Source organism: Eleutherodactylus coqui, chromosome 6 (genome assembly GCF_035609145.1).
Source record: "Eleutherodactylus coqui strain aEleCoq1 chromosome 6, aEleCoq1.hap1, whole genome shotgun sequence".
NCBI classification, from domain to species: Eukaryota; Metazoa; Chordata; class Amphibia; order Anura; family Eleutherodactylidae; genus Eleutherodactylus; species Eleutherodactylus coqui.
Genome location: NC_089842.1, coordinates 124,669,024 through 124,694,956, shown reverse-complemented (window position 1 = coordinate 124,694,956; position 25,933 = coordinate 124,669,024). Strand labels below are relative to the sequence as shown.

Sequence of the window (25,933 nt, the reverse complement as noted above, 5' to 3'; positions counted from 1 at the left end):
AGCTAACAACCAGCTCTCCCTGCCACAGAGACCATTGGCTTGCTCTGACAAGCCGATGGTCTCTATGGCAACTTGTAAACAAAGCAGGACATTGCTGATATGCCGGCAATATCTTCTGCTGGTTTTTCAAAGCCCTTGCTTTGTTCTCTGTGGGTCTGTGCAGGCAGAGCACACTGTCACAGCTTGTGGCATTGTGCTCTGCAGCTCCCATAGTGATACATAGCCCGGAAATCTTCCGGGCTATGTCACTATGAGCAGTGGAGCTCGTCCACTCAAGGGGTTAAAGGAATTGTCCCGTGCCGAAACGGGTTTTTGTTTTTTTTTAACCCCCCCCCCTTTCGGCGCGAGACAACCCCGATGCAGGGGTTAAAAAAACAAACCGGAGAGTGCTTACCTGAATCCCGGCGGTCCGGCGTCTTCATACTCACCTGCTGAAGATGGCCGCCGGGGTCTGCTCCCTCCGTGGACCGCAGCTCTTCTGTGCGGTCCATTGCCGATTCCAGCCTCCTGATTGGCTGGAATCGGCACGTGACGGGGCGGAGCTACACGGAGCCGGCATTCTGCACGAGCGGCCCCATTGAAGACAGCAGAAGACCCGGACTGCGCAAGCGCGGCTAATTTGGCCATCGGAGGCCGAAAATTAGTCGGCACCATGGAGACGAGGACGCCAGCAACGGAGCAGGTAAGTATAAAACTTTTGATAACTTCTGTATGGCTCATATTTAATGCACGATGTACATTACAAAGTGCATTAATATGGCCATACAGAAGTGTATAGACCCACTTGCTGCCGTGGGACAACCCCTTTAAACAGACGAATGTATTTGCAGACGTGAAAATTTTGCCTGTATAATACAATGAAGCAAAACCATTGAGATATTATTGTATCTTGACGCCACCAGGAACAACTGGAGAAGTCAAGATTGACAGGCCGGTGACACCTCCTGTACCTGATTTGCTGGACATCTGGCTTGGCTGCAGGTCCTGGCAGCCCAATAAGGTCATGCTGCAGCTGCAATCCAGGGTGGCCTGCACCTTCGTTGCCTCTCAGCCCCAGGGCAGCCTGCACCTCCATTACCTCTCGGCCCCCGCTCCAGGCGTGCATTGGACCTGCTGAAACCGCTTCCCCGTCGGCCTGCGCCTCCGTTGCCTCTCCGCCCCCGCTCCAGGCGTTCATTGGGCCAGCTGAAACCCCCCCCCCCAGCTGTGTTTGCGGTCGGCAGCAGGGAGGACACACGAAATCACAGACGCCGTCCACCCACAGCAGCACAACAGCAGGGAGCTGGTAGCGTCGACCTACACTTTCTGACATTATGAGAGCAGGGAGGCTACAGCGGCGGAGGAATCACAGTTATAGCACCAGGTCACAGACAGCAGAAGGAGGAGGACAGGTGGGAGGCCAGGGGACAGGCGGTTAGCTGCAGTAAAAGCGCTGCAGCAGAGCGCCAGCTAACAAACACGGAGGCAGTTTACCTCCTTCCAGGACTTTCACCTCTTGAGCCAATTGGGAACTAGAGGTCTGACAGGGGTGTTCTTCCTGTCAAACCCCTAGCTTCTGGTGGCGTCAAGATACAATAATACCAGCCATTGATTTCAGTGGCTTCTTTCTCACGAGTAAATTTTTTTTCGGACGAAAAACCTACATGCAAAAAGATAGGACCTGCCCTATCTTTTTTGGACATTTATTTTCTACACCTCTGAAAAGCTAGGTTCTGCCTTATCCTCATATGTCACAGAGTGTAAGCTCTCACTCACGACCTGAAGGTTGCAAGTTCAAACCCCGAATGGTTCAGGTAGGCGGCGCAAGGTTGACTCAGCCTTCCATCCTTCTGAGGTCAGTAAAATGAGTACCCAGCTTGGTGGGGGGTAATAAATAAAAAATTACCTGAAAGTGCTGCGTAATAAGTTGGCGCTATACAAATAACAAGATTTTATTTTATTTATCTTTGTCCGTTTTACACCCTAAAGATCCCCTTTGGTAGTATTTAGAGCTTCGAAATTGCCATCGTTCAAGAAGTCATGTCCCCAAGTTCAAAAGGACTATCTCACAAACCCAGATAGAACAAGTAGCACTGCAGAATAGCGCGCCGCCACACCTGTCACCTATTTATAGTTTCTTGCAGTGGCCAGGGTCAATGATGACAAGTTCTGATCTTATCTGTGTTTTTTTTTTACCCATGCAACCGAATGTAAAACGTAAAAATAACTTGTTCATGCGTAAATATGCTCGGCTGAAGGAGCCCTCTGTGCCATAAAAACAGCAAGCCAAAATGTATCACATTATAAATGTGACTTTAACTACTGAACAATTTCCAAATTTGCAGTTATATATGAGTGCTCATCTTTCTTTTTTATTTGATAGTTGGAGCTGAAACCCCAGAAACTTGTACCATAAACCAGCAGGGTGCTCGCTGTATTTCTTTTTGCTAAAAAGAAAAATTAATACCCCAATGAGGAAGGGGGGGGGGGGACACAGCGCCAATGTGAATACAGACTAAAAGATATCCTTGCTGTATGTTCAGTAGGGCTTCCCTTCCCTCAATGATCATATTGGCCAGTCAACAGCACCAGGATGGATCATCTGAAAAGCTTCACTACTTCCCTTATAACATGGTGCATGTAGTCCTCCGTAACCCACAACCAGGACCCATACAGCCCAGTTAGGGCTCTGAGGTGCCATTTATTGGCTACAGGTACATCCACTTATATAGTTCTGCTATGTAATCTTGTAGATACACTTATTTAAAGAGGTCTATCATGATAGAACCTCTTCAGGATTGGATCGGGTATCACCGTTTTTAACAACTTCATATTACACCAAAATAGATTTGTTTCTATATGCGCTTGTTTTGTAGCCTGTGACATTGCAAGAATACAAAATCGTGGCATGCTCTATGCAGCTGCGATTTGCGATGTTTTGTAGCCCATGTTTCCCTATGGAGCCTTCCTTTCTGTTGCATCGCATGAAAACGCGGTTTTTGTGTGGTGCGATGCAACTTTTACAGTAGAAAGTCCTACTGTTTGTCCCTAAAATAAGCCCTCGCTACATAATAAAAAAAAATGTTTACATTATCTAGCAGGCGCTGTTCGCTTTGCCACACTTGTCCTTCTGAAGCTCCGGCACTTATTTGTAGTCTTCAGCCAGTGCTTCCTGGTCAGGAGGTTCAAAAATCCCTGCTCCAGGAAGAGCTGGCTCTGGTTGGTTCTCTAGCGCCGTGGCTCAGCCAATCACTGCAGCACTCAATGAACCATTCACAGCCAATCAATGTGATGGCTGTGATTGGCTCATAGAGCGCTGCAGTGATTGGTTCTGGATTTCCGCGGGTCAGCCAATCAGAGCCAGTGCTTCCTGAAGGCGGGATTTTTTAACCTCCTGACGAGAAAGCGCCAGCTGAAGACTACAAACAAGTGCCAGAGCTTCAGAAGGACAAGTGTGACAAAGTGGACAGTGCCTGCTAGATAAAGTATAAACTTTTTTCAATGCAGCCAGGGCTTATTTTTAGGGTAGGGCTTATATTTCGAGCCGGCAAATCCTGGCAAAAGGGTGCTACAAAGTCGTACGACTTTATAGAGCCACAAAATTGCAATATCACAGCGATTTTCTTGCATCAATATCACAGTTGCCTGTGTGAAAAGGCCTTACATTGCAATAGTGGGAGAAATGTTCCTAAGACCCCATTCACATATCTGGTCAGTATTTTACATTAGTATTTGTCAGCCAAAACCAGGAGTCGGTCCAAAATACGGAAGAGATGCAAATCTCTCTAATATACTTTTCTAGGTTTCCTTTTTGGTTTTGGCTCACTAAACAGAATAATACTATACAGCATTTATTCACATGGGCGATCTTTTGATGAAAAATGCTGTAGGCTTCCACAGACTCCTATGGGAGCTGAAAAAAAGGGAGGTGGAGAGAGTTTAGCTACATTCGGTGCTCGAAAAGAAGACAGCTGACTTTATTTAAGCATTAGCAGTCATTACAAGGATTTCTGCCGACTTGCGCTGCAACGTATTTTTCACGCGATATGCCTCTGTGAAAAGATGAGAAAACGCTAATTAAACTCAGGACTCAATCGCGGCTATTCTTCACTGATGAGATTTTCGCCTGTGATGCGGCTGAAAAGCACGCACCTCCGATCGTGTGAACGGTCTACTTCAAATTACCCCATTCACGCGATCTTTAGTGCTGTATAGCCCAATCTTTGCACGTGGCTATACTGTGCGCCCACAGCACTCGTGTGAATGAGGCCTTAGGCTGCTTTCATACAAGTGTGTTCTAGCTCCCTAATTGGTCCATATTTTACAGACCGTAATATGGAGCTAATGTAAATCTATGGATCTATTCACTTGGCTGTACTTTTCATGTAAAATGCAGCATGGCCTATTTTTCCCGCTTTTTGTCTCCTTATTGCTATTCTTTTCTATTGAGTAAATACAAATCAGTATTTGCCCAGTAGGAAATAAAAATATGGAAGCAAATACTGATGAAATAGTGATCTATAACAGTGGTTCTCAACCTGTTTCAGCCCAGCGCCCCCTTTAGGTATTGAGATGGTGGCCAGCGCCCCCTAAGCCTTACTAGTTTAAAGACAGTCAAAGTTTACCTTGTTTACAAAGTTAAAGTACAAATTAAAATATTGAATACTTTTTTGGGGAAGTTTGATAGTGTTTAACAGATTAGCATTAATTGTGAAAACGTCTCTAAAAATTACCAAAGTAGTATTTTAGTCAGCTACATTTTAGGTGCTAAATGTTTAACAACGGGTTAATTGTGGATACAATAATAAGTAGGTTTTATTGTAGAAGATAATCTTTGGGGGCAGCAAGCAATAATACAATCTATAATTATCATTCAATAGAAACTTATAAAGAAAATGCAAGATACACCTTAATCCTTAATGGTCACAAGACTAATTAAAATGCAAGAACAATGAAATTCAACTGATAATAATAATGTCTGCCACAAACAATCTGTGTCATTAACCCTTTAATGACGCAGCCCTTTCATTTTTTCATTTTCGTTTTTTCCTCCCCTCGTTTAAAAAAAATCATGAATCCTTTATCCATCGACGTCGCTGTATGAGGGCTTGTTTTTTGCGGGACGAGTTGTATTTTTCAATGGTGCTATTTAATGTACTATATAATGAAAAACTTTTAAAAAATTCTAAGTGGAGTAAAATGGGGAAAAAATGACATTCCGACATCTTTCAGTGCGTCTTGTTTCTACGGCGCACAAACTGCAACAACAATGACCTGATAACTTTATTCTATGGGTCAGTGCGACTGCTAAGATTCTAAACTAGTATAGTTTTTTTTTTTGCTATACTACTTTTATTTTTTTTCAAAGACATTTAATTTTTTAAAATTATTTTCTGCTGCCATCTTCTGCTTGCAATAACTTTTTTATTTTTCTGTTGCTGTAGCTGTACGATGGCTCATTTTTTGCGGGATGCCCTGTAGTTTATGTTAGTATCAATTCGGAATACATACGACTTTTTGATCGCTTTTTGTTGGCTTTTTTCTGAGAGACAGGGTGACTGAAAAAGTGCATTTCTGGCGTTCTTTATTTTTTTTTCAGATGGCGTTCACTGTGCAAGGTAAATAATGTGCTACTTGGATAGACCGGACTTTTACAGATGCGGCGATACCAAATATGTATTTTTCTTTTAGGATTTTGATTTTTTTATTATAGATATGGCAAAAGGGGGTGATTTTAACTTTTATACCTTTTTTTCCTACAATTAATAAAACTTTATTGATCTTATTTTTTCATTTTTTTAGCCCCCCTGGGGGCAATAGGAACAACAGTTTACAAACAGTTAAGAAGTGTAAATGTACATGGAAACAAAATTAAAACATTTAGAAAGTAACCACTGCAACACAGAAAAAGAGGAGTGCAGACACAATGTTAGTCAAAACACTCTTTTATAGCTATTCCCCAACTACAAGTAGGCAATAGTGTCCAGAGATATGCAAGGTGAATAAACCCTACCTAACATTTGTTTCTCTGAAAGTAAGACACTGTCTTATATTAATTTTTGTCTATTTTCGTGTCTTATTTCTTGGGGGGGGGGTGCCTTATACTCAACTGGTCTGCGGCGTCCTGATGCCTCACAATGGTCTCCAGTGGCGCTGCGGCAAAGTGCAATGTCCTCCCCGTCTGCCATCTCAGCTTTTTCTGGTGACGGGTTTTAAATACCCTGCCTCCAGCAAAGTGAGCGCTGTGATTGGCTAACCCATAGCTAGCAGCCAATCACAGCTGGCGCTCGATGACCCAATCACAGCCATTCAGTGATGTCATTCATCGAGCGTCATACCAAGGGACAAAGAGTAGAAAGGAGGCCACATTGGCTTATTGTGAGCCGTGAAGCAAAAAGGAATAGTTCAGTGCCTTGAGTTCCCAAAGCACATGTACCAGAATGGGAAGTGCTGTATAATATAGTAACTTAATATGTTAGGCCTCGTGCGTGGAGCATGTTTTACAGCTCCTATAAGAGTCTATGGGAAGCACGCACCAAAGATAGGTCAAGTCTTTAGTGCATCTAAAATTCCTTCATGTGAACGCTTCTATAGGAAACCACTGGTTCTTATAGAAGCGTTCTTTTCGTGCGTCTCAAATATGCTAAAACAACACTCATGTGAACAAAGCCTAAGGCTGAAAAAAGACATATATCCATCCATTTTAGCCTATTACTCCCCCAATGTTCATCCAGAGGAAGGCAAAAAAACCAAAACAATGACGTAGAAGCCAAATTCCTTCCTGACCCCAATCTGGCAATCGGATTAATCCCAGGATCACCGACCCTTCTGAAGTGATCAGTAACTATAACATGTAATATTGTAACAGTCAAGAAAAGCGTCCCGGCCCCTCTTAAACTCTTTTATTGAATTTGCCATCACCACGTCCTTAGGCAGAGAGTTCCACAGTCTGTGAATATAAAATACACAGAGAATGCTGTATTTCTCATTTTATATTCTCTTGTGACTTGGATTATTAACAGTCTCTTAAATATGTCTACAGGGTAGGATTCAGCCAATTCTCCCTAGCTGGTTGTTAAAACAACAACCAATTCACAGAATTGGGGAGAGCTGGGATTGGAGATCTGGTTCTCTTTTAAGTCAATTGTATCCAAGTCTTTAAGGCACCGATAAATTTATGATAGTGCCAAACTCATCTTCTTGTTCCGCATCTGGTGTGTTTTTTGTAAGGGTCCACTTACACCAAACGATTATCGTTTGAATGAGTGAAAGATGTCAGAGTTAGCTCATTCGTGCAGCCTGTTTATTCGGGCAGCTACAACGTTGGTTCGTTCAAACAAGAAATCGTTCTGTCATTCACATTCACTCTATAAGTGAATGAAAACGACTGAACGAGCGCTATTTAAACTGAACTATATGCAATAGTGCCTGTACAATGGCTGCAGTAGTAATAGTGACCCCCATAGTGGCTCCAGTAATAATAGTGACCCCCATGGTTGTCCCAGTATAAGTGTTCCTTAAAAAGGTGGCCTGAGTAGTAATACCAGGGTAGTCCAGCCCTGATTATCTATCACCCACAGTATAACCCCCCCCCCCCCTCTCCGTATTACCTCTGCCCCATATCATCTCTTCCCACCTAGAATAATTTATTCCTCATCACGAAAGGCACTTGTCTTACTTCCTGGTCAGCACCCTGTCCTCTTGACACTTTTAGCATTGTACTGTACTTCTTGTGAGTCTCATCATTCCTGTGCTTTCTAACACGTGAGCGGAGTCTCTCTAGTTACATAGGAGCTGTGAGAGCCGGGGTGAAGAGCTGCTGACACCAAGAAATAGAGTAGTGTGGAGAGGATAGGGTGCTGACCAATAAGTGACACAGCTGCCTTTAGCAATAGTGCCCTCTTGAACTCAGGAAGGATGATGCTCCCTATGCAGCCACACGGGGCCATGGATAAGGCCAATTTGATACAGTAACATTTTGGCCCATATTTTTTATCTGCATTACTAAGTATTTGTCAAGCGTGAAAACTATGATCTGCACCTCTTCCGTATTTTGGCCCCAGACCTAGTTTTGGTTTACAAATATTGATGCAAAATACTGTCTTGTGAAAATGGCCTATAGTGGGACAAATCAGCAATTTCACCCATGATCCCGGGGAATCGCTACTTGTTAGCTTTGAGGATACAGATGCCCATTCCTGCAAATGATTTTCAGGTCAGCTGTGGCGCAGTAGTCTGTCTCTTAGGCAGCAGAAGACTTCTTATAGGTCAGATAATTTTATATCCAAGCATCATGATTCCCAATCAAGGAGCACATGGCTTTTTCCACATAAACAGCCCCACCCCACCCCATGCTCTGTCTCATCTGTTTCACCGGACGTCCCAATCAATCACGGATCAGCCTATCAGGCACAGGAAACACTTGTCAACACATGAATGTGACCCTGATACAACATAAGCATCGCCCTCTGGTCCTGAACGCATCAACCCAACATTTACCCACATATAACACTACACTTGTTTATGTTGTGTACAACAAATCTTAAAGGAATCATGCATCTCCACAAATTAGAAAAATTAGGGTCTCTCTCCTCCCAAGACCATGTGTCCATACCGGCTGTCACTCAGCTTTTCCAGATTGGCCCATAAATCTGCATTCTAATGTATCAGTTCTGTAGCTTCAACTTTTATGTTCATGAATGGGTTGAAGAGCCTATAGGTCCTACCTAGATAGAAGACTAAAGCAGTGCATGGAATTGTGGGAAAACACAGAAAATATAACACTGATGATGAAGATAAATCCTGTTGATTATTAGCAACAATGTTGCAAACTTGCTCTTAATGCCTCATAGTGAATCGCCATTGACAATGCAAAATGCTGTCAATAGTAAATCAAGATAATAGGATTGAGATCAACAATCCATAAAGTTATATTCAGTCACTAATAACATAGATTTATACAAATTAATAGTGACTCATTACTATGTGCAATCAATTAGCACTGCTTAGTTGTATTTCTGGTTGCTATGGGTTACAACATTGTTACATTATATAAGTAAATATGCCAATTCTTATGTAATACCTGTTATATGTGAGTTGCATGTTACAAAATTCAAATATTCATTACCTTAATCTCTCGCAAATTATACAAAAAGAACCCGGTTTCTGGGGTTCATAAACTTCCCATGCAATGCACCCCTTCAGATCCCTCTGCTGCAGGTCTTCTGTGTGACTCCCAGGAACCTGTGTCTGGAAGTTTCAGTGTATTTCTGGAACAGCACATGATCACAAGTGACAAGCCAAAGAGTTACTCAGCCCTGTATCTCACATTTCCAGAGTGGTGATTACAGGACACATCTCCCTCTGTTACTTCAGTCTGCAGAGTAGAGCCCCTGGGCATGCAGCTCCGGAGACTGGCACAGGGGTTAAATCTGCAGTTGCATCACTGTTTATCTGCCCTGAGCTGCAGCCCATATAAGGACAAGTTACTTGGAAAGTCAAACTAATAATCCCATGTATTTCCCAAATAAAGAAACCTGAAGGAAGATGTAATTACCAAAAACACGAGTCTGAGCAAACTTCATCATTATGTCTGATAACCGATAAAGCAGGACAAATGAAAAACTGGTGCTCATGTAATAATCCCAATACATGGTTATCTAACATGCACTGATGCTCTCAGATGTGTCTATAAGGGGCAGTATTATAGTAGTTATATTTTTGTACATAAGAGGGCAGTATTATAGTAGTTATATTCTTGTACATAGGGGGCAGTATTATAGTAGTTATATTCTTGTACATAGGGGGCAGTATTATAGTAGTTATATTCTTGTACATAGGGGGCAGTATTATAGTAGTTATATTCTTGTACATAGGGGCAGTATTATAGTAGTTATATTCTTGTACATAGGGGGCAGTATTATAGTAGTTATATTCTTGTACATAGGAGCAGTATTATAGTAGCTATATTCTTGTATATAGGGGTTAGTATTATAGTAGTTGTATTGTTGTACATAGAGAGGCAGTATTATAGTAGTTCTATACTTGTATATAGGGGTCACTATTATAGTAGTTATATTCTTGTACATAGGGGGCAGTATTATAGTAGTTATATTCTTGTACTTAGGGGGCAGTATTATAGTAGCTATATTCTTGTACATAGGGAACAGTATTATAGTAGTTATATTCTTGTACATAGGGGCAGTATTATAGTAGTTATATTCTTGTACATAGGGAACAGTATTATAGTAGTTATATTCTTGTACATAGGAGGCAGTATTATAGTAGTTATATTCTTGTATATAGGGGTTAGTATTATAGTAGTTGTATTGTTGTACATAGAGAGGCAGTATTATAGTAGTTCTATACTTGTATATAGGGGTCACTATTATAGTAGTTATATTCTTGTACATAGGGGGCAGTATTATAGTAGTTATATTCTTGTACTTAGGGGGCAGTATTATAGTAGCTATATTCTTGTACATAGGGAACAGTATTATAGTAGTTATATTCTTGTACATAGGGGCAGTATTATAGTAGTTATATTCTTGTACATAGGGAACAGTATTATAGTAGTTATATTCTTGTACATAGGGAACAGTATTATAGTAGTTATATTCTTGTACATAGAGAGGCAGTATTATAGTAGTTATATTCTTGTACATAGGAGCAGTATTATAGTAGTTATATTCTTGTACATAGAGGGCAGTATTATAGTAGTTATATTCTTGTATATAGGGGTTAGTATTATAGTAGTTGTATTGTTGTACATAGAGAGGCAGTATTATAGTAGTTCTATACTTGTATATAGGGGTCACTATTATAGTAGTTATATTCTTGTACATAGGGGGCAGTATTATAGTAGTTAGATTCTTGTACATAGGGGGCAGCATTATAGTAGTTATATTCTTGTACATAGGAGGAAGTATTATAGTAGTTATATTCTTGTATATAGGGGTTAGTATTATAGTAGTTGTATTGTTGTACATAGGAGGCAGTATTATAGTAGTTATATTCTTGCACATGGAGAACAGTATTATAGTAATTATATTCTTGTATATGGGGGGAAGTATTATAGTAGTTATATTCTCGTTCATAGGGGGCAGTATTATAGTAGTCATATGCATGTACACAGGGGGCAGTATTATAGTAGTTATATTCTGGTACATAGAAGGTAGTATTATAGTAGGTATATTCTTGTACATTGGAGGCAGTATTATAGTCGTTATATGCTTGTACTTAGGGGGCAGTATTATAGTAGTTATATTCTTGTACATAGGGGGCAGTATTATAGTAGTTATATTATTGTACATAGGGGGCAGTATTATAGTAGTTATATTCTCGTACATAGGGGGCAGTATTATAGTAGCTATATTCTGGTACATAGGAGGCAGTATTATAGTAGTTATATTCTTGTACATAGGAGGCAGTATTATACTAGTTATATTCTTGTATATAGGGGTCAGTATTATAGTAGTTGTATTGTTGTACACAGGAGGCAGCATTATAGTAGTTATATTCTTGCACATGGGGAACAGTATTATAGTAATTATATTCTTGTACATGGGGGCAGTATTATAGTAGTTATATTCTTGTACATAGGGGGCAGTATTATAGTAGTTATATTCTTGTACTTAGGGGGCAGTATTATAGTAGCTATATTCTTGTACATAGGGAACAGTATTATAGTAGTTATATTCTTGTACATAGGGGCAGTATTATAGTAGTTATATTCTTGTACATAGGGAACAGTATTATAGTAGTTATATTCTTGTACATAGGGAACAGTATTATAGTAGTTATATTCTTGTACATAGAGAGGCAGTATTATAGTAGTTATATTCTTGTACATAGGAGCAGTATTATAGTAGTTATATTCTTGTACATAGGGGGCAGTATTATAGTAGTTATATTCTTGTATATAGGGGTTAGTATTATAGTAGTTGTATTGTTGTACATAGAGAGGCAGTATTATAGTAGTTCTATACTTGTATATAGGGGTCACTATTATAGTAGTTATATTCTTGTACATAGGGGGCAGTATTATAGTAGTTATATTCTTGTACATAGGGGGCAGCATTATAGTAGTTATATTCTTGTACATAGGAGGAAGTATTATAGTAGTTATATTCTTGTATATAGGGGTTAGTATTATAGCAGTTGTATTGTTGTACATAGGAGGCAGTATTATAGTAGTTATATTCTTGCACATGGAGAACAGTATTATAGTAATTATATTCTTGTATATGGGGGGAAGTATTATAGTAGTTATATTCTCGTTCATAGGGGGCAGTATTATAGTAGTCATATGCATGTACACAGGGGGCAGTATTATAGTAGTTATATTCTGGTACATAGAAGGTAGTATTATAGTAGGTATATTCTTGTACATTGGAGGCAGTATTATAGTCGTTATATTCTTGTACATAGGGGGCAGTATTATAGTAGTTATATTCTTGTACATAGGGGGCAGTATTATAGTAGTTATATTATTGTACATAGGGGGCAGTATTATAGTAGTTATATTCTCGTACATAGGGGCAGTATTATAGTAGCTATATTCTGGTACATAGGAGGCAGTATTATAGTAGTTATATTCTTGTACATAGGAGGCAGTATTATACTAGTTATATTCTTGTATATAGGGGTCAGTATTATAGTAGTTGTATTGTTGTACACAGGAGGCAGCATTATAGTAGTTATATTCTTGCACATGGGGAACAGTATTATAGTAATTATATTCTTGTACATGGGGGCAGTATTATAGTAGTTATATTCTTGTACATAGGGGGCAGTATTATAGTAGTTATATTCTTGTACTTAGGGGGCAGTATTATAGTAGCTATATTCTGGTACATAGGAGGCAGTATTATAGTAGTTATATTCTTGTACATAGGGGACAGTATTATAGCAGTTATATTCTTGTATATTGGGGTCAGTATTATAGTAGTTATATTCTTGTACATAGGGGACAGTATTATAGTAGTTATATTCTTGTACATAGGGAGGCAGTATTATAGTAGTTATATTTTTGTACATAGGGGGCAGTATTATAATAGTTCTATGCTTGTATATAGGGGTCAGTATTACAGTAGTTATATTCCTATACATAGGAGGCAGTATTATAGTAGTTATATTCTTGTACATAGGAGGCAGTATTATAGTAGTTATATTCTTATACATAGGGGGAAGTAATTTAGTTGTTATATTCTTGTACATAGGAGGCAGTATTATACTAGTTATATTCTTGTATATTGGGGTCAGTATTATTGTAGTTGTATTGTTGTACATAGGAGGCAGTATTATAGGAGTAATATTCCTTTATATAGGGGACAGTAGTACAGTAGTTATATTATTGTACATAGGAGTAGTATTGTTGTAGTTATATTGTTGTACATAGGGGGCAATATTATAGCAGTTATATTCTTGTACATTGGGGAAATATTACAAGAGTTATATTCTTGTGCATAGTGGGCAGTATTCTAGTAGTTATACTCTCGTACATAGGAGGCAGTATTAATTATATTCTTGTACATAGTTGGGCAATATTATAGGAGTTATATTCTTGCACATGGGGAACAGTATTATAGTAATTATATTCTTGTACATGGGGGGGAAGTATTATAGTAGTTATATTCTTGTACAAAGGGGGCAGTATTATAGTAGTTATATTCATGTACATAGGGGACAGTATTATAGTAGTTATATTCTTGTACGTAGGAGGCAGTATTATAGTGGTTATATTCTTGTACATAGGAGGCAGTATTATAGTAGTTATATTCGTGTACATAGGGTGCAGTATTATAGTAGTTATAATCTTGTACATAGGGAGCAGTATTATAGTAGTTATATTGTTGTACATAAGGAGGGCTGTATTATAGTAGTATATATTGTGTACATACGGGGCAATATCATAGTTGCTATATTGTTGTACATAGGGGCAGTGTTATAGTAGTTATATACTTGTACAAAGGGGTAGTATTATAGCAGTTATAGTCTAGTATATAAGAGAAGTATTATAATAGTTATGTTCTTTTTCATAGTGGACAGAATTATAGTAGTTTGATTTTTCTACATAGGGGGCAGTATTATAGTAGTTATAGTCTTGTACATAGGGGTAGTATTATAGCAGTTATAGTATAGTATATAAGAAAAGTATTATAATAGTTATATTATTCTTTATAGTGGACAGAATTATAGTAGTTAGATTTTTCTACATAGGGGGCAGTATTATAGTGGTTTTTGTAATAGTTATATTCTTGTACCTTGGGGGCAGAATTATGGTAGTTTTCTTCTCTATTGATTGATGTTGGTTAATTCATTCAGAAATGCTACCAGTTAATTAAAACTTGGGTCTGTTACTGTGTGACTTAGTGCTGGCTGCTGAAAGCCATTCAGTACCAATGATAATACCTAATGTTTGAGGAACCTGATTCTTCTGTGGACATATGATCCATAGCAGCTGCTCCTGGAGAAACAAAGAGCTGATGCCGGAATTTCCTCATATTGTCTAAGCGATATAACCAAATATAACAGAGGGATGTATGTTGTAGTTGGAATGGTAGTACATCCATTTGCCTTCTAGTGAAGGTTATGCTTTAAATCACTTGTTGGTAATATGTGGCTTTCCAGCTGTGGCACAACTACAAATCCCACCATTACCTCATAAATCATGAATTGTCCAGAGGTCCATATTCTTGAACCAAGTGATTGACGACTCTATACATTATAGTAGCTGTTTGGTCTTCACCTATAGAATTTAATAGTATATCAAGCTTCTGCTCAGGTGGAAGTCCTGTGTTGGTCTGGGAGATACCTGTATTATAATAGCAGTTGTTGGGTAACTATGTCTTATTTACCCCTAATACTGTATTTATATCAAGATGTTTCTTATCCTCCTGTGTAAAGAATGCTTAGATGGAAATATGGACGGAAACACTAGCATAACTATAGGGAATGCAGTTGCACCCGGGCCCAGGAGCCTTAAGGGGCCTATAAGGCCTCTCTTCTCCATAGAAGGATTCAAGTACTATGAATAAAGCATTATAGTTGGGGGCCCTGTTACAGGTTTTGCGTTGTGTGATTGTTCTCAGTGAGAGAAACCAAGTAATCTTGTAGAAATGCTTTTGGGTTTTCTATCGACCCTTCATCAGGCTAAAATGGAACTGGTTTGGATGGGGCACATATATAATATACAAATGCAGAGAGGACACCCCTCTTGATTGAAATGCAAATGTTCACACACAGAAATTTGAGACTGTTTTGCACTCAAAACTGAAAACAACAGACAACCTGAGCTGAGACATAAATACTTAATCAGTCCATTGAGCTCAATAACGTGACAGTTTTATGCTGTGTTTTATTTCTCCTTCAACCTGCACATGGAAAGAGATGCAGCAACATCTATTGGATCACAACATTACTATAAGTCAAGTTCAGAATTTTTATGAAGTTAAAAAAAAAAGAAAAAAATGATTGGGAAGAGGACATCCCTCTTGACCTCCTTTAGACCTTTCATATTTTCCACTTATGCAAGAATCCCAGGCTGAGGTTCATTCCATTCTTGAGGGTATCAAACATGTCCATAATTTTCTACTTCCAAATTCTTCTGTGATGCTGCAACTTAAAAATTGCCCTTCAGTATGATAACTGTCATCTGCTCTATGCTGTGTTCCTGGCCACAAAAATGTTTTGCCACAGGTAAATCAGACTTTCGATCTCTAATTGAGTTGCGATGAGATCTCATCCTGGCTTTCAGGTTTTGCATTGGGGCCCAGGAGCTTCAAGATATGCCTCTGCATTAAGGGGTTAAGAGAAGTTGGGGGGCCCCAAGATAAACTTTTGCACCATGTCCATGAGCCTTTCGCTACGCTCGTGGATGGAAATATCTGGCATACGGGCAGCACAGTGGCTCAGTAGTTACTAACATCCGCATGGTGTTTGTCCCTGAGTTTGTCTGGCATCCCTCCCACAATCCCAAAACATACTAATAGGTGAATTTATACTGTGAGCTCCAATGGGGGACAGGGTCCAGTGTAAGTGATGACAATCTTTGTACAGTGCTGCGGAACTTGTATGTGCTATATAATACATAATAAATGAGCCGACTGCAGAGTATGTAACTGTAACTGGCAGAACCAAGGTAGATGACACCACTAACAGCGATGATGCCCCACAGAGCTGGAATACCAGGGCAGGGCACATACACAAAGGTTAGGTTTACTAAATGCTTATTCACACAAACACATTTGTGCTGCGTATTATGTATGTAAAATGTGCATAAGCAATACGCAGTCAGTAGAACCTATTGATTTCAATAGGTTCATTTACATGAGTGTATTTTTCACGCGCATTTTGTTTGCCCAAAAAACGACGCAGCATGTTTTATTTTCATGCACATTGCATTCGAAAATAGCACATATTAAACTTAATTGTCCATTGAAATAGGAGCACACTTACATGTTTCTTTGTGTGCGCAAGTATGCAGGGCATTCATGTGCAAAAAATACAGTACAATGCGCACAGACACACGCAAAATGCAACGCTCATTGTGCAAATCTGCTTTGCAAATGCTCGCATAAATACGCTTACACCTATGTGAAACAGGCCTAAAGTGTATACTGAGGGAATAGGACCTGTCACACCCTGTACTCAAGACCTGCAGCCTACTAAGGCCACTTTCACACATCCGTTTTTTTACCGCAATTACCGCAGTGTTCTGAACACAGCAGTAATCATCGTATAACAGTCTGACTGATCCGAATGGGGCCTCACAGACATGAGCTTGAACGTGGTGTTTTCCAGCACCGCAATTTTTGAGCACTGTCTGCTCTATTTTACGCACTTCATCAACCATCACAATAATGGCATGCGTTAAAAACTGCTGTCGAGCACAGTGACCTGCGTCCCGAAAAGTGGTGAAATTGCGGCAAAATGTTGTGATTCAAATTGCGCCGTTTTGCCGACCTTGTGTGTGAGAGAGGCCTAATATATACCTAGACCATAAGAGATCAGTGTAATATCTGTGTTACGTCCGCTGGACGCACCCTGCCGCAGCACGGACGCGGAAATGGCATTGCATTCTCACAGGACGCGCTTGCTGGAACACCAAAGGGATAGTGAACTGTATACGGAGACCTGGACTCATGGACAGACATAACATTGGCCAACACACTCACCAAACATCCCCGCACGTATAAACAGATAGAATTGCTATAATAAATACAAGGAATTAGTTTATGAATTGGCCAAGTCACTTAAGCTGCGAGCTCAGCTTCAAGGGTCCTCGTGTCTCATGGGCCCTACTCTAACGAGACAACATGAACCAGAACCCTACCTGCAAGCAGAGCAATCGCCTCGATAATGGCGGCCCTGTGCTGGAACTTAAGGGCTACACTAGCCTAGAAATGATACATGATCCAGCAGCACAGGACACAGTTCACACATCAACACACTAGGGCTAGCATCTAAGACAGAACAACCATAGAACAGGACCATCCACACCTCATGTCTGGCCACCTGCACAAACACTGGACAAAACCCTGTTCACACACACAACACATATACAGGCATTCAGGACGAACAAACCCTAGAGTGAAGGGATACAAGCTTCCTCTTGCAGAGGGGCTGGTGTATATATATATGCAGCAGACCTGGGGAGATTGGCTGGCAGGAGGAACTCCCCACCCGGCCAGCTCAATTATCCCTCACCTGTGAAGCTGTGCTCATGGAAACCTGTAGAACTACAGATCCCAGCAGCACAACCTGACAATCAGATAACATTGTCTTCAAAGTCCTTATGCAGCAGGGTTTGACCAAACCAACAACCATTGAGGTTATCCCTGAGATCTGTGACTTGAAACTGTTTACTGTCTGGTACAGGTCATATACTATCATGATTGAGGTGGTCCTACTCCCCTTTTAACGAGAGACAATTCTCGTTCAACAAGCACACGCGTGAGTGACATCACCAATAGTTGTTCGTGCTGGTGTAGAATGTTTAGACAGGCGGATCATCGCTGAGAATTGTTCACTCCTCACTTAGTATGTCACATTCCTATATGAAACACTGTGTGGGGAGTGTTTAGACGCAGCAAGAAGTGAGCAAAACAGCAATGATTTTTATACAGGCTGAAACTGAGCGACAAACGAAAAGTGAACAAAAAGTGCACAATGGCTCGCATTTAGGCATAAAAATTATTGCGCACTTTCATTAGTTTGAGCGCCACCGTTACATGTAGATGGGCCTTAAGGCCCTCTACCATATTAGAAGAGACCAGTATTATAAAAAGAACATAATAGGTGAGGGGGATCACCTGTATGACCCACTGTAGGGCTATACTACTCTACCTGGGTCTATAAAAAGGTCATGGATCACACCATTTAATGTCTGAATAAGCAGACCTACATATTCTAGAGTAGTCTGCCTTGCACATTCACCTCTAGCAAGGACGATCTTATCTAGCAGTAGTAAAACAGTAGACTAGTCCCGTTCTGCTATGAAAAGATTGGCTCTATCACTATGAGTGGTATGAACCTAAGCAGAGCAGGTGCTGTGATTAAGGTCCATATAGAGGTTGGTTGAAGGGCCAAGGAACATTTAGGTCCTCTCTTCTCTGCAAGACATATTAGAGTATGAATATGCAGAACCAGGCCTTCTTGTTCTCAAATGATATGAGTGGCATGAGTGGTACCCAGTACAGAGGGAGGCTATTTTGTTCTTTGGGTGCTATCTCCAATATACCAGTATGTATACCCCTGACTGTAGGTCTGGTGATCAAGATACACAATGTCAGGTTTAAAAAATGGGCAGCATGCACAAGCTATGAAGCTCTGTTCCACAGATATGATATTTCAGATGCCTCCATGTCAGCTGCATCACCTAAGTTTAGCATGAGGGAATGCCAGTTAATACATGGCCAAACTTATGTCTGTTATAAAACAGAATGTTGTATTGAACAGAAACGTCTAATCTGCTAAATATAGGGTTGTCTGTTATATTGTATTTGACCATCTAGCTCAATGAAAACCAAGGCAAGGCCGGGCTAGCTCAAAAGAATGCAATAATCATAATAAGGCTACGTTCACATCTGCGTTGTGGCTGCAGTTTAGAATGGAAGCCACAGGGCTGTACTCGGTCTATAGCATGATGGACACTGGCAGCACCCAATGGAACCCTTGACTTATAATGGGGTCTATTGGGTTCTGCTGAGTTGTCCATCATTTTGGTGAAAAATAGTTTTGCAGCTATGTGAATAACATCAGATAACTCATATGCCAACATCTGACCTCCATGTTATAGCTGCATCCACACAGGCTACAAAAACTTGCTACAAATTTATCGCTACAAAATGCATGTATGTGAAGCCCATGGTTTCCAATGGGTTCTTTCATAGTAGCATAGTATGTTAGGCTGAATGAAGACAATGTCCATCTAGTTCAGCCTGCTTCAACCCCTAGTTAATCCAGAAGAAGGCAAAAACCACCTTTCCTTCACACACTTGTGTGACCCTCGGTGGAGAATAAATGCAGCCACAAACAGTTCTTGAGTACCACGGGTCTCCAGGAATGGTTACAGCCCAGCATGAACTTTACTTTAGAAAACTTTAAACAGCGAATATAAGGCAGTTCAATTAAAGTCTTTACAGTGCAGGCAAAACAAAGTATTTGAGGTCAGGGAGGAAACTCAGGATGACACTGGTCCTGCAGTCCACGTTATCTGCCAGGACCGCTCCTGGAAGGGGAACACTCCGGAGGAGGAAAGGGGTAGGGTCACTCCACAGACACTCTGACAGCAATTATTAGCTTGAAGTACCTCCACCCAGCCTTGGAGATGTGTGGGTGTGACAAATAAAGGGTGTACCTCTACGCGGTGATCCTGGCTCTGGACGGCCGCGTAGGAAAACTTGAGAATTGATTAGTACCTCTGCACTGGCCTTGAGAAGAAATAGTTATTTACAAATGCTGTCTCTTACTCTTGGGGGCTCACTCCACTTACATCCAGAACACAAGCAACACAGGAAATCTCTCCTCCTCTTCCATCTTCACCATAAGAAGGCTGAAGGTGCCTCCGTGTGGCTCTGTGCTTTAGACTCTCTCAACTCCCGAAGAGGGAACTCCTTTCCCACTTTCAAACACTCCTATTTATACCTTTTCTCATACCACATGACATGACAGACTTGATACATTTACACGCAGGCTTTGGATTTTATTAAACATTTAACCCTTCAAGCACTGCAGCTGTGTAACACTTACATTGGAAATGACAAGACAGGTTTACACAGTGCATCAACATAGGACAAACATGTATGACATTTATAGAGAGGACCAGAATAATGTACTGGGCCACTACATTAGTATACTGCAGAGACCCTGTAATCCAGTCCTGTTCTGCTGCTGAAGTGACTAGGAACGAATATGGAAGCACAAGCTGTGCGTGAGAAGGCAGTCCCTGTTTGTAATGGTAGCAGGGGCAGTGTAGGGGTACAATTGCCTGAAAAGATGGACATTGATGGCTCAGAAAAAGGCAACCCAGAGGTGCATCATCAGCCTGCTGGCCTAGGCCACATTCTGGCAAGCCAGGAGGAAAGTGTCTTGACTCAAGGAATAGCAGCAGTTTCGCTCATTAAAAAGGCTCCACAGGTGCAAATGGGACTGTAAGAACCTGCAAGTAAAAACCCAAGAGTTGGAGGTGACATGTAAGTTAAAAAGAGCTTCTACAGATGCACATAATCAAGTTACAGAGTTGGAAATTCAGTTAGCAAAGAGATAGTGAGATAGTGAATGGGAGTTGCAGATAACGGAGCTCAAGGAAATACTGGAAATAGAGAAAGCTGCTTGTAGTCAGGCAGAAAAGCAAGCAGAGATCTTGAAAGAAATACTGGGTTACAAGGAAAACCAGGAAGCACTCCTGGAGTAACTGGTGTCCCAGCTACAGATTAACTTGGGTAAGGAAGCTGAACTATATGAAGCCCAGATCCAGGAACTTAAACAGAATCATGCTCTAGTTATGGGGGAACTGTCCAAACAGTTGGAGCAAACTAAAAAAGAGAAAGAAACCTCGGAAAAGGCCAAGTGGGCTTTGGAAAGTAAATGTACTGAGCTAACCCATAAGGTGAAAGGGTTGTTGGAAGAGAAGTGTGAGTCTGAATGCGAGAGAAATTCAGTGATTTTTTTTTTTAATAGTAGCTCTTGAAGCTGTGTCTCTACTCCAAGTGACAAAGTGCAGACAGAGCTGTCTGAGAAGCTCAGATTGAAAAGTTTCAGAAGCTGGTGCAAGAAGAGATGCAGCAGAGGCTTGGCTTTGGTGCACACCTGAAGGGAATGGAGTTAGAGGAAGATGAAGAAACTAAGAAAAACCTGGCAGAGCAGATTTCAACACTTCAGGTGTAGGTGTCAGATATGGAAAAGAAAATGGATGAGAACCCTGCATGCTGGGTCTCTGTTGAAGAGCAAGAGAAGGAGTTCCTATAAGAATTGGACGCTATAAATCAACTGCTTTTTCCTCATACCGATGTCTATGATGAACTTGAGAAGTGTACAGTGAGTCTTCAGCAGGAAGTAGAAGATATTAGTGTGGAGCTTGATTATCAATGTCAGATGGTGTCGAGCTGGGAGAAGAAACAGAAGATGTGTGAACAGTAGCTTCCTGAGGGGAAAGCAATGTCTGCTAAAGATGCAAAAGAACGGCTTAGCAAGCGGGTGCGCACTGAAATACAAGACTGTATTAGCGCCAAGACATATGCTGGACAGAGAACTCTGGTACAGGAAAAGCTCAAAAGCATGTTCTAACAACCGGTAGCAGGAATAGAAACCCGCTTGCTTACTATAATAAATAGAAAAAGTATGTATGGGTGTGTATATGTGTGTGTGAGTGTATATGCAACACCCCACAACGACCAAGACCCAAGGCTTACACTGAGGAGCTGGCAGGGGTAGAGGTGTCACTGTCAGGGTGGCTCTACCAGACTCCTCCACGGAGGAATGCATGGAACCTTGGCCCAAGTACCGCTAAGTGTCTTCCAGGCAACCCTGGGACAGCGGTTACCTGTATAAGTGTGGTGAACTTGAAGTTGTTACGCGTGCCACCGCCATTCCTTCACACTGTTGAGTATCCGGCGGTTGAGTCCAAAAACACGATAGGAACTTAATAACTCAGTCACTGGGAACGGGCAATGACCGGTGAACTTTACTGTATAATTTGCATACAGTACAGCTTACTCACATGTGCAAGAAAGACAGTTTTGGTGATTGGTCAGGGAGGAAAACTCAGGATGAAATCGGGCCTACAGTCTCAGTTATCTGCGGTGCTCCGCTCCTGGACACACACACTCTCTGGGACTCTGAATTACTTCAGAGGAGAAACACGACACTCCACTGACACTCAGAACACTCTGCATGGCGGACGCCTTCCTCCTTTCTCTCCTCAGAGGTGGTTCCTGGCATGGAAGGTCTCAGGGTACCTTTTCTCTTCCTCCATCACTTCACCCCATGAGGGTTGAAGGTACCCCCATGTGGCTGGCACTCCACTCACAAACGTTGAAGATGATGAAAGACTCACTTTAGCTCTCAATCACTTACATTTATAGAAGGGAGACATCACGTGACTAGACAGGTTTTAATACTTTCCCAGACATATCCCAGCCACTTTCAGACATTAACCTCTTGCATGCTGCAGCTGTGCAGTACGCATAACAACAGGCAAGACACTGCACAGTGCATCCACATGGAAGACATGACATGTATGACAATTATGGAGGGGCAAGCAATAGGTGTTATTCGGGCCACTACATACACATATATAAAATTTCTTTTTATTAACACACAAAAATAAATGGAATATAAGTCTAAAGTAAACTTGACATTGGTTCTTTGCCTAAACAGATACATATGTATAAACAAATTTGCAGACAACACAAAGCTAGGATGGATGGCTGACACTAGAGAGGATTCAAAAACATCTAGACAAGCATGAACAATGGGCTGTGACTAACAAAATGGTATTTAACAAGGAGAAATGCCAGATCCTACATCTGGGCAAGAAAAATGAAAAAAGCACATCCAGAATGGGAGAAATTTGGCTAAGCAGCAACACAAAAAGACTTGGGTATACTAATAGATCATAGACTGAACATGTGTCAACAATGAGATGCAGCAGCGAAAAAGGCAAACACAATTCTGGGATGTATTAAGAGAAGCATAGAGCCTAGATCATGTGAGGTCATTATTCTTATCTTCTTTGGTCAGACCTCATCTGGAATATTCTGTCCATTTCTGGGTACCCCAATTTAAAAAAGACATAGACAAACTAGAGCAAGTTCAGAGAAGAGTTACCAAGATTGTGAGCAGTTTGCAAATCATGTCCTATGAAGAACGGTTAAAGGATCTGGGAATGTTTAGCTAGCAAAAAAGAAGTCAGAGGAGACGTAATAGCTGTCTACAAATATCTGAAAGGCTGTCACAGTGCAGAGGGATCAGTCCTATTCTCATTTGTACAAGGAAAGACTAGAAGCAATGGGATGAAACAGAAAGGGAGGGGACACAAATTAGATATTAGAAAAAACTTTCTGACAGTGGGGGTGATCAATGAGTGGAACAGGTTACCACAGGAGGTGGTGAGTTCTCCTTCAATGGAAGTCTTCAGAGACTCAAAAGACATCTGTTTAGGATGATTTAGTGAATCCGGCACTGCCAAGGGGGATGGACCCGTTGACCCTGGAGGTCCCTTCCAACTTTACCATTCTATTAAATATATATGTATATAAGAAATAACCTCGTCACTATAGATTTTTCTTGTTCTCTTCTTCTCTTTGTTAATAGGTTAAAGTCAAAACAGACCAGATGTGTTCTACACTGGTCTGTAGTCTATAGTATACTGTATATATTGTGAATATTAGTGCATGTGGTTGGATGGGGAATACTATCTAAGGCTATGACATAATTATGTGGTTGCACGCATATGGGTATTATTGTTTTGTTTTTATTTTTGTAAATATCTTATGTATATATTGCTATTTGGCCTAAAAGAGGAGGGACTGAATATTGGGTGTGTATATAATAATAATAATCTTTATTTGTATAGCGCCAACTTATTCTGCAGTGCTTTCAAGCATGGAATAAATGCAAAACAATACAACAATTACAATGTGAGGTACAATCAGTTTGAAACAAATGGGGTGGGGGTGGTACAAGAGGTGGAAGGGAGTTGGTGGGGGGGAGCGAGGGATGGGGAACACAGGCAGTAGGGGATTTCATGTGAAAATCATTTATTAGACAGCAAACTGGGTGGGGCGGTAAGGAGGTGCAGGGGTAGAGGTCGTACGTGATAGGCAGGGTGGAAGGTGTGGGGAGCCATAGGGAGGGGCGGGGGACTAGGTCAGGGGATTTGGTATGCTTCCCTGAAGAGGTGCGTTTTTAAGGCACGTCTGAAATTTTGTGCATCAGGAATTGTCTGGATGCCTTGGGGTAGAGCGTTCCAGAGGATGGGTGCTTCTCTGGTGAAGTCCTAGGGCGAGCATGTGAGGTTCGTGCTACAGGGGTGTTTAGTCTGAGTGTGGTAGCGGATCGGAGTAAGCGGGCTGGGTGGTGTATGGACAGAAGGGAGGCGATGTATGGTGGTGCGGCGCCATGCAGAGCTTTGTGGGTGAGGTTGAGGAGTTTAAATTTTGTTCTGCAGTGGATGGGCAGCCAATGCAGTGACTGGCATAGTCTAGAGGTGTCTGAGTAACGGCTGGATAGAAAAATGAGCCTAGCTGCCGCATTTAGTATGAATTGGAGTGGAGCGAGTCTGGTGCGGGGGAGGCCGATGAGTAGAGAGTTGCAGTAGTCAAGTCGGGAGTGGATGAGGGCAATCACGAGTGTCTTTAGTGTGTCCGTGGTGAGGAACAGACATATTTTAGCAATATTTCTGAGGTGCAGGTGGCATGTTTGGGCCAGAGATTGGATATGGGTGATAAAGGAGAGGTCAGAGTCCAGTGTGACCCCAAGGCAGCGGGCATGCCGTCTAGGGGTTATGATGGTGCCAGACACTGGAGTGGAGATGTTGAGGGGAGGTCGGTTGGAAGGTGGAAAGACGAGGAGGTCAGTTTTAGAGGGGTTAAGTTTGAGAAAAAGGGAGGACATAGTATTAGAGACAGCGGAAGGACAGTGAGTGATATTTTGGAGGAATGGTCCAGAGATCTCATGAAAGGAGGTGTATAGTTTGGTGTCGTCAGCGTAGAGATGGTATTGGAGGCTGAATTTGTGGATGGTTTATGTGATTGGGGCAGTAGAGCTAGAAAAGAGAAGGACACCAAGGACCGAGCCCTGGGGTACCCAACAGTGAGAGGAAGTGGAGAGGAGACACTGAAAGAGCGGTCAGAGAGGTAGGAGGAGAGCCAGGAGAGAGCAGTGTCTGTCCTTTAGATCAATAGAGTGGAGCATAGTGAGAAGGAGGTCATGGTCGACAGTGTCAAATGCAGCGGAGAGGTCAAGGAGGATTAGTAGGGAGTAGTCACCTCTCGACTTTGCCGTCATTTGATACTTTTGTGAGGGCAGATTTGGTCGAGTGTAGAGAACGGAAACCAGACTGAAGGGGGTCGAGGAGTGAGTTGTCAGAGAGAAAGCATGTGAGGCGGGAGTAGACCATGCGTTCTCGTAATTTGGAGATGAAGAGAAGGTTTGAGGCGGGTCTGTAGTTGGCTGCATCAGTCGGGTCCAGAGTTGTTTTTTTAAGAAGATGGGATATGATGGAGTGTTTAAATGAGGAGGGGAAAGTGCCAGAGGTTAGGGAGAGGTTGCAGATTGTAGTGAGGTGAGTAATGAGAGCTGGGGAAAGGGACCGGAGGAGGTGAGAGGGTTGCTAGCGCAGGTGGTGGGGCGAGCAGCGGAAAGCAGCCTGGAGACTACTTCCTCTGTCGTTGGTTCTAACATAGAAAATGCGTAAGTGTTGGATGCAGTGCTGAGGAGACTAGGATCG

General features: G+C 41.5%; 1 protein-coding gene across 1 annotated transcript in view; it reads right to left on the bottom strand.

The window, feature by feature from the left end:
- The window catches only part of ASB2 (ankyrin repeat and SOCS box containing 2), a 64,777-nt gene extending 55,442 nt beyond the window's left edge, over nucleotides 1-9,335 (bottom strand). Inside the window, exon 1 of the mRNA XM_066607513.1 lies at nucleotides 9,107-9,335. The gene's annotated coding sequence lies outside the window, so the exon portion shown is untranslated. The remainder of the gene's footprint in view (nucleotides 1-9,106) is intronic.
- Nucleotides 9,336-25,933: the final 16,598 nt, after the last annotated feature.